We start from the raw sequence: 10,168 nt of genomic DNA, 5'->3' as shown, positions 1-10,168 counted from the left end.
TAGCAGAAAGCTAAACTCTCCCCTCAAATGACTGCCCTGTTTTCTAGATTTTTATTTTGGAAACTCATACCTGGAGGATACGCTTGTTGTCTTTCAATAATAATCTGCTTTCACCTGCAGTATAATTTTCTATGTGTCGGTGTGGTTGGAAAGAAGTTAGAGACGGCTTGAGCCCCAAGGGGATTCATAGATGGAGGAGGGGAAACAAATGGCAGATGTCCCCAAGTGGGGGAGAGAAGGATTATTTCTTGTTCCATTTGAATAACTCCTTAGTAACTCCCATTACGCTTTTGATCTTGGCTGAGGTGTAACTTCATTCAAGAAGCATTCCTTGATCCTGCTAAGGTTGTATCTTCTGTAGCCCCTTGAACTTACCTTTTCACACAATATTATTCTCTATTCAACTGCCAATATACTTGCACCTTTCTCCTCTTACCAACTCTGTTGGTAGAAATAACACCTAGCTTGCTCATCTTTGCATCTCTAATATTGTGTATGGCCTATCCAACAGAGCTCATGCTCAATAAATATTTGTTGAATTAATGAGGGAATAAGTCAATATTAAATATTATACTTTTCTCTTTATGCACATTTATTTATATTGCTTTGGAAAACATTTAACTCTTTCATGACTGCTAATTTACAGAAATGAGAACCTTCTACAATTTTTAGAAACAAAATATTCTCTGTTTATTCTAAGTAAGCTGTAGGACATTCAGAGCTTGGGTGTTATTAGCCAAGGTTTGGTCAGGAAAACAGCACTCTAGGTGATTCAAACAGGGAGAGTTTATTTTATTTTGTATTTTTAGGAAGGGTTTAAATTCAGGAGCTAAGATCATTTGGGAGAGCTGAGGATGTGATGGAAGTCATGAAAAGCTATTGCTAGGTTTCAGGAAATCAGAAATTTTGGGGAATTGCAGATGCCCACTGCCAATAAACTTTGCTGCCTTCAGTATGAAAAACTGAGCAGTAGAAAGGTCCTGGGAGCCACTGAAAAATACTCTGTGCCTGGACATTACTGCTAGAAGGTTAATGATGGCTTGGATTCTCTTCCAAACTCCAAATTTCATGGGTTTGGATTGTCCCCTTCCAAAGAGATGGTGTTTTAGTTTTCTGTGGTTGTAACAAACTATCAAACGCTTGGTGGTTTAAAACAATGTCTATTATTCTCTCAAAGCTCTGGAAGCCAGAAGTCTGAAAAGGGTTTCACCCCACAGAAATCAAGGTGTCAGCAGGGCCATGCTTCCAGAGATACTAGGGACAAATCCATTTCTTTGACTTTCCCAGCTTCTGAACAGCAGGCCTATTCCTTGGTCCACGACGCTGTATCACACCACCTTTTTCTCTCTTCCTGTTTCCTTTCATCACACTGACTTCTTGTGTTGCAGATCTTCCTCTGCCTCTCTCTTCTAAGGACATGCATGATTACATTTAGGGTCAACCTGTATAATCCAGGATTATCTCCCCATCTCAGTATTCTTAATTTAATAACATCTGCAAGGTCCCTGTTGTCAGACAAGGTAACACTCACAGGTTCCAGGGATTAGGAGGTGGATATCTGGAGGTGAGGAGGATGAGGGGTTGAAGGGAGATTATTACGCAGTATAGGGGAGACCGTACAAGAAAGTGAAAATGAGGGCGCCTGGGTGGCTCAGTTGGTTGGATGACTGCCTTCGGCTCAGGTCATGATCCTGGAGTCCCGGGATCGAGTCCCACATCGGGCTCCCAGCTCCATGGGGAGTCTGCTTCTCCCTCTGACCTTCTCCTCGCTCATGTTCTCTCTCACTGTCTCTCTCTCAAATAAATAAATAAAATCTTAAAAAAAAAAAAAATTAAAAAAAAAAAAAAAAAGAAAGAAAGTGAAAATGAATGCTGGCTCTAAAACAATCAATATCCAGCACAGAATTCAGTATAGTAAGTTGTCAATAAAGTTAATGAATTTTTATTTTGGGGCATTAGTAGAAGATATGTGTCCCAAACAAAGGAGGAGGGCATATTTCTGTTCTAGTCTGTATTGCTTGGATCACATAGAGATCAATGGTTTTAATTCTGAGTATAAATCTTTTTTTTTTTTTCTTCTCCTGAGTGATTCTAAGGTAGGACAGAAGTAACTATAAGCTTTAGTTCAAAGGAAAGAAGGACTTTCTAATGGCCAGAGTTTTTCCTATAATGGAATATGCTGCCTAGTGAAATAATGACCAAGATATTGGTGAACATGAAATTAAGAGAGCGTATAATTACTATCTATGAAATCTTTAAAGTCCTATTCGTGCCAGTTTCACTTAATAGTTCTGCAATTCATAATTAAAGAAAATATTTTCAGATTCATTTAAATTTTCAGGTTTACCACTTCTTGAGTTTCTAATGAGCTCCTCATATTTATTATTTACCGAGGTAAGTACAATTTCTTTTTAGTTTGCTCTAAATTTAATGGGCTTGATTTTCAATGAATAGTCCTTGCCCTATTAATTCTGAATTATGCAAAAATCACAGCTATCAACTAACCTCTCAAATTAAAGTTGTTCATAACTTCTTTCTTATACTATGCACACGCTTTTTCAACAAATCCTAGATTCGTATTAAACCAATATTTATTCAATTAATATCTTTATACTTATAATGAGTTAATAGGTTTTATTAGTACATTCTTTGATTTACCTGTCATTCTCACCAAAAAAGCATAATTAAGTCTTCCTTTATTTTAGTACAGAGTGAATGTTTGCATGCCTCCCAAATTCTTATGTTAAAACCCATCCCAATGTAATCAAGGTTGGCCTTTGTAAGGTGATTAGGTCATAAAGGTGGAGCTCTTATGAATAAAAATAATGCCTTTTTTAAAGAGACCCTAAAGAGCTCTCCCATCTTTTGCCATGTGAGGACACAGGGAGAAGATGGCCATGTGTGAAACAGGAAGTGGGCCTTGCTGCATACCTAATCTGTCAGCACCTTGATCTTGGACTTTGTAGCCCTAGAACTATGAAAAATAAATTTCTATTGTATATAAGCCTCCTTGGCTATGGTCTTCTGTTATAGCAGCCCGAGCATACAGAGAACTATTTCTTTCTCTGACTTCACTTTGTGTTTTAATTGGTCTCTGAAACTATTCTCTTTCCACAACATCATTCTTGAGGTGAAAAGAAAGTATTCTAGAGGAGTATTCAGTATAACTTATTTTTAAGTGTTTGTGTTTTATTTCAGTACCTCTTTTTTTTTTTTTTAAGATTTTATTTATTTTTTTGACAGAGGTCACAAGTAGGCAGAGAGGCAGGCAGAGAGAGAGAGAGAGAGAGAGAGGAGGAAGCAGGCTTCCTGCCAAGCAGAGAGCCCGATGTGGGACTTGATCCCAGGACCTCTGAGATCATGACCTGAGCTAAAGGCAGAGGCTTAACCCACTGAGCCACCCAGCTGCACACAGTACCTCTTTAAAAAAAAAAAAAAAAAAAAAAAAAAGATTTTCTTTCTTTATTTGAGGGAAAGAGTGAGACAGAGCACAAGTGGGGGCAGAGGGAAAGGGAGTAGCAGACTCCCTGCTGAGCTGAGAGCCTAAGTGGGGCTTGATCTCAGGACCCTGGGATCATGAACTGAGCCAAAAGCAGGCCCTTAAGGGACTGAGACACTCAGGGCCCTCTATTTCAGTACCTCTTGATGCCTACTGACCTGTTGAGCAAAATGTAGCATAGTAAGTATGTTTCAAGTTGTGACTGCAAAAAAAGGATTCATTGTTGGGATATGTTTTTGCTAAAATGTTTCTAGGGCTTGTACAAAAGAAAGACTGATCCCCAGTTTGGTATACCCTTAGGAAATTTCATGTGTTGTATTGTGAATTACCATTCCAGAACTTTTCAGATAAAGGATATTTCCCAAAATATGTTCCTCTTTCTAATGTGTCTTCTTTTTTGTCTACAGTTTAAGTGTAGGTCTAGTTGCAGTGATCACTTTTGGTATGTGTGTGCACTTCATCACAGCCAGGAAGACAATGAAATTTTTTTTTTGAAAATCCTGGAAAAAAGTCTTTTGCTGTTTTTAAAATCAAAATTAAACACCTTGTGGCACCAAAGACACAAACAATAAATGAAAAATAGAGACACATTAGAATTCATGAAAAAATTTAAAAATTACACTAAAAGATGCTATAAGTAGGGTAAGAAGGCAACCAGAATGGGAGAAAATTTTTGCAAGTCACACACTGATAAAGGACTAAATATTGAGATTATATAGAGTAATCCTAAAACATAACAAAAACAACAAAAATAAACAACCTGATTCAAAAGTAGGCAGAGGACTTCAATAGGCATTTCTCAAGGAAGCTATATGAATGGCCAACAAACAAATGAAAAGATGCTCAACATCACTCATCATTAGGAAATACACACCAAAACTGCAATGAGATACCAACTAACATCCTCTGAGGTGGCTTTGATCAAAAACAAAAGAATAGAAAATGTTTCAATGAGAATGTAGAAGGATGGAACTCTTTTTTTTTTTTTTTTTAAAGATTTTATTTATCTATTTGACAGACCGAGATCACAAGTAGGCAGAGGGGCAGGCAGAGAGAGACGAGGTAGCAGGATCCCTGCTGAGCAGAGAGCCCGATGCAGGGCTCCATCCCAGGACCCCGAGTTCATGACCTGAGCTGAAGGCAGAGGCCTAACCCACTGAGCCACCCGGGCACCCCAGGATTGGAACTCTTGTGTTCTATTGGTAGGAATGTAAAATTGTAACATGGTACAGCTGCTGTGGAAAACAGTAGAGAATTTCCTCAAAAACATAACAAAACACACACACACACATAAACAAACAAAAACCACCAAAGAATTACCATCTGACTCAGCATTTCCACTTCTGAGTATATATCCAAGAGAAAGAAAGCAGGTCTTGAAAAGATAATTGTATACGTATGTTCATAGCATCATTATTCACAAGAAGTAAGATGTGGGAGCAGCTCAAGTACCCATTGGTGGATGGATGGATAAGTAAAATGGGGTATCTGCATACAATAGAGTATTATTCAGCCTTAAAAGGAATGAAATTCTGACATTTGCTACAATAGGAATGAACATTGAAGACATTACACTAAGTGAAATCAGCCAGTCACCAGAGGACAAATACTGTATGATTTCATTTGTGAGAGGTACTTAGAGTAGTTAAAATGACAGTGGTTGTCTGAGGCTAGAGGAAAAGAGGGAATGGGAAATTAATACTGTTGGGGTATAGAGCTTCAGTTTTACAAGATGAAAAGAGTTCTGGAGATGGATGGTGATGACATTAGCACAGCATTGTGAATGTGTTTAGTACCACTGAATGGTACCCTAAAGAAATAGTCAAAATGGTAAATCTTAAATAATGTGCAATTTCACACAATACAAAAATTGAAAAAAACAAAGAGGTTAAATGTGAACCTAAGATAAAGAACTAAAATGAGGGCATAAAACTGAACACCAAATTCAATACCTTAATGCCACCAGGGTAAGCCATGAGCTGTCAAAAGTCTACATGTGTTTAGTGACAGAAACCAGTGAACTAGAAGGCAAGGCAAAGAGAAAAACCTGGTTTCAATGACATCATTTGAACTTCTGAACTCCTGCTGTATCTGAAGCCCAACATATTCCTTGGACCTTTCATTTATATGAACCAATAAATAATCTTTGTGTAATCCAGTTTAAATTGGGTTTTATAAATAAAAATACTCTTAATGGATACATCCTGGTAGATAGCGAAATCACTGTGTATGTATCAACTGAATGTCGCAGCTCTATGTAGACTTATTCTTCCTTTATCCACTTACTGAATTCCTGGGCTGTCTTCCCGAGGATTTAGCTAGTCATTCCTTTATTCCCTGCCTCACCAGAACGTTCTGCAGTGGGGATCCCAGTTCTTCTCTCCCTCGTTCTTTATCTAACCATATTCCCACAGCATCTTGACTTTCCTGACATCATTCTCCCCAAGTGAAATAAGCAAAGGATGAGTAGCTTTTGAATTTATTTCTGCCACTTCCTCCCTCTGAAATCGAGTGTAAGTACTGAGAAGAGAATTTCTTAGAACATTTGAAGAAGAAATCGCATAATAGTGTATAACTGGTCACAGTAATTATGGGAGTTCCTATGGGGGAGATATGGGTTCTCCAGGGTTGCAATAAAAGATGGAGGGTAGTTTATTACGGCTGAGTATCTTTGGGGTGGTGGGGATTACCGAATGGCTGTTCCAGGCTGATTTAGATTCTGGTTTATTTCCAATGAAGATGTTGTGCTTTTTTCATGTAAGGTGTCCCTGAAAAGTGAGTATTCCTTATTATACAGCATGCATGAGAAGCTGATGCTTGGCTTCAGGAATCTTTGAAGAACCTGTTGTACACTCTCTTAACTCCAAAATGGGTGGTCATCTGGACGTTTGGACAGAGTGTGTCTCTTTCTCATGGCTACGTATCTGGAGGATCCTAGGGCTGCAACTTGTTCCAAAAGTTCACAAATGCCTTGTTGTTTGAAGCTAGCACTTCTGTGTCTTACTAATGCTCTGCATTCCTCTTTCTTGTGGTTGGCCTACTTCTGTTTGCCATTCAACAATTTATTGAAAGCATTTTATTTTTTGCAATTACTTGGTCTTTAAACATACTCATTCTTTACTCATACCTAGGTGATCCATATTTATCTTTCTGCTCTAAGTCACTTCTACAAAGAACATTCTCTAGCTCATTCCCACACCTCCCATACCATTTGTGAGTTATATGTTCCTTCTACATATGTCCTCTCCCATTTGAAAGCATTCACTACACTGCAATGTGTGAACCTACCTATTTATTTAACTCCCCCATCCAGTGACCACAAGCCTTACGAGAATATGGATTTTATCTTGTATCTTTTCTGTGCTAGGATCAAACACAATGATGAATCCTTGTATTTGTTGAATGAATGAATGAATAAATGAGTGAACAAATAATCATTTGAATATCCTAAATTATTTAATCTCTATTTTAAGGTATTGAGTGCAATGCACATTTTTGAGAATGCTTATTTTTTTCATAAAATTCATTCACAGAAAAGGCATATATATATTTTTTTGGATTCTGGAAAAACTATTAAATATTGAGGATTCCTTAGACTAGTTTAAGTTTTAGAAAAGTACTTTGTGGATTATCTTGTTATTTAATCAAATTTTCTTCTTATATATGTGAAATAATCTCTATTCACTTCACCACATAAGCCAGAGGAGCTTTAAAATGGTCAAAACTTCAATTGCTGACAAGGCTGGAAATTAACATAAATATATATTTTTAAAAATGGAACCAATGTAAAACATTGAAAAATTTTACATAAAATATCCAGATTTCTAGCTTATTTTGGAAAACTAGAAATTTATCAGCACTGAACCCCACTTCCTACACAAGCAAAAATTAGGTGGAGATGAGCAGTGGATTCCCCTGTGGAACAGAGCATATGCCCATTAACCATGATCCCTGACGTGCACATGAGACACATTTCCCATATGGAAGTGTTTCAGAGGTCAGTTAGGATCCCATCACAACACATAGAAGCTCATTGCATGCTTGAAATATGGATAGACAAGCTTAATTGTTGATTTTATTATTGTTTTGTTTATTGATAATTCACAAGTTTTCCAAAGAAAATGAATTTTGTTTCTACTAATTATATAGAATCCAATTCAAGAAAGATGTCTAAAATTGTCACAGAAAAAAGCCAAGATTTTCATAGCATTTTTGTACACAGCTGGCATTGTTTCCATCGGTCTCCTTTCTTCGCTACTTGCCCTCCTCAGAACTCTCTCTGGTGTGATTGTTTCATGTCCTAAATCTGAAAATGTCATTCCCCTAATTAAAACAATTGGCCTTGGGGACCTGCATCCAATGTCTCCTACTTCGCTCTTCATTTTCTTCTGGAATCATTCTCCCCATTTCTCACCAACTTCAACTATGGCTCTTTGAGTTCCATAAATTAATCAAATAATTTCTTAGCCAAGCTTTCACACATGCTCTTGTCCCCCAGTTCACTCAAAAGCTTCTTATTCTTCTGGTCTCCTTTTCAGTCTTCTTTCTAGAAACTTTGCCTGACCACACAGTTTGGAGTGGGTCTCATTCCTCTTCCTTATTTTCAAAGCTCTCATCAGAATTTATAATTAGATATTTATTTGTATATTTACTTTCCATCCTATAATACTTGAAACTACATGAGGGTAAGGCTGACACGTGTCTGACACACTGCTCTATATAGGGTATCTACCATGAGATCAGTGTATATTTTGAATAAATGAATATATATTATATAGACATGTAAATGTGGAGTTCAAAAACAGTATACTTACATGAGTTCGAGTTTCAAGTGCTAGCATCTGTCACCATAAGAACAAAAGATTTCTAAAATATTGAATATGGATTATGAAAAAGGCCTGTTTTGAGATGTGCAGAATAAACAAAAACATGTTGAAGTAACTCCCATTTGAGGCAATAGCATGTACCAAATCACAGCATACCATTTTCCAGATGAACACTGTTCCGTGTCTCCCTTTTTCAAATGCAAAATTTAACTTCACTTGGGAAAACACGTTAAGTCTATAAGCATGTGCGTAATCTCCATCTGGTTGTGCTCATAAAGGGTTTTCAACTTAGCAGATAGGTAGATACCCCTTTTTCCATTGGTTGAGATTTTCTCCTGTAAAACTGAATCTTTTCCTTCCAAGGAATGCAAATTTGATTAAGGATTGTTATGCACCGATATTCTGTATTCTTCCTTTTTCTATAGTGATGGAATTATAAAACAACTTGGTTGGGGCTAGAATTTACTGGTAGGTTTGTTGATCAGCATTGTTCCCTGAATTCTGTGAAATTACATCACTGGCATGTAGAATCAGTTTTTCAAGGATAGTTGCCATGGACAAAGAGCGCAGTATGTTTACATTTCCTGGGGGCAAAAACCTTATATACTTATACATTTGCAGTTAAGCTTAAGGGTTTAGTGTTGATTACAAAATATTTACTTTGGTTAACATTTTCCATTGATCCCTGAGTGCATTGAGGTGTTTTTGTTTCTCAAGGTGTTTTCCGGGAGTGGAACATTCGGAGGGAAAAGATTTAAGTTTAAAATCTAATTAATAGACAAATTAAATGAAAGTCTCTTTCTCACTTTGCAGCTTACAGGTATGATTTCACTTAACACATACTGTAGACTCTACACCTGCTCACATACCTACACGCAAGTATGCAGTTGCACGTGTCATATTCTTTTCTTGGTTTTGGGATATGAAACATTTCCAAAAGACATTAAAGAAGTTTAACTTATTCCTTTTGTGGAAGAACTGTCAGGAAACTGTTTAGCTTCCCATTAGGACAGCATTCAAAATTCAGAATAGTTTGGGAGAAATCAACTTACTCGGCCACCTCAATTTTAGACTGCTAAATTGTGGAGCTTTGGCTATAAGCTAGGTCAATAAAATACATATAAACCCCACTCCAGAGCAAGGGCTTGGTTTCGTTCACCATTGTATTCTCAGTGCTTAGGAGAATGCTTGGTCCATAGAAGGCTCTCAATGCATGTTTATTCAATCAATGAATTTTTCTTCGATTGCCCAGACTGCACATATTTGTTGGTGATACTGTATGATAGTGACAGCAGCAAAGCTGAGAAAATGCGTTTCTTTAGCTGACTGACCAGACTTTCCATAGATAATAACAATCTGGTCGAACTGGACTGAGCAAACCATCCTGGGAATCTTTGGGAACATCTGGAGGGAGAATGCTAATCTTAGCTAATGTTTGTATAGCAGTTTACTCTTCTAAGGGCTTTACTTATATTAACTCGTGATGTCCTCACAACACCCAAACCTAGAGGTAGGAAATATTCTTCACTCTACAGAAGAGAAACCAAAACACTGAGAACTAAGTGACTCGCTGGGAAGTCCTATCTCTAGAGCAGAAGTTGGCTCTAAAATTTGCGTTCTCAACTCACTGTGCTGCTTTGTCTCTCCAATCTGAGTAATGGGGATTTGGAAATATGTTAGCTTCAATATTGAAAGACAAGAGGCCCAAGATAAAAAAGGGTATATCATGATAGGCACTATAAGGAAAAATAGGTTAACTTTGTGATGACTCTGTTTTTTTTCCTGTTTGCACACATTGATCTAGACAGGTTGGATACATATACATGCATGCCTACCCACACAT

The 10,168-nt window shown here is 37.3% G+C and overlaps 1 long non-coding RNA gene across 1 annotated transcript in view; it reads left to right on the top strand.

The window, feature by feature from the left end:
• The window catches only part of LOC132012964 (uncharacterized), a 10,695-nt gene extending 7,738 nt beyond the window's left edge, over window positions 1-2,957 (top strand). The window contains exons 2-3 of the long non-coding RNA XR_009402823.1: window positions 2,342-2,394; window positions 2,885-2,957. This is a non-coding gene — a long non-coding RNA (uncharacterized LOC132012964). The remainder of the gene's footprint in view (window positions 1-2,341; window positions 2,395-2,884) is intronic.
• The last annotated feature ends 7,211 nt before the right edge of the window (window positions 2,958-10,168 follow it).

The sequence above is a fragment of the Mustela nigripes genome, chromosome 3 (genome assembly GCF_022355385.1).
Source record: "Mustela nigripes isolate SB6536 chromosome 3, MUSNIG.SB6536, whole genome shotgun sequence".
NCBI lineage: Eukaryota > Metazoa > Chordata > Mammalia > Carnivora > Mustelidae > Mustela > Mustela nigripes.
The sequence above is the reverse complement of the archived record's forward strand: the minus strand, read 5'-3'. Positions and strand labels throughout refer to the sequence as shown.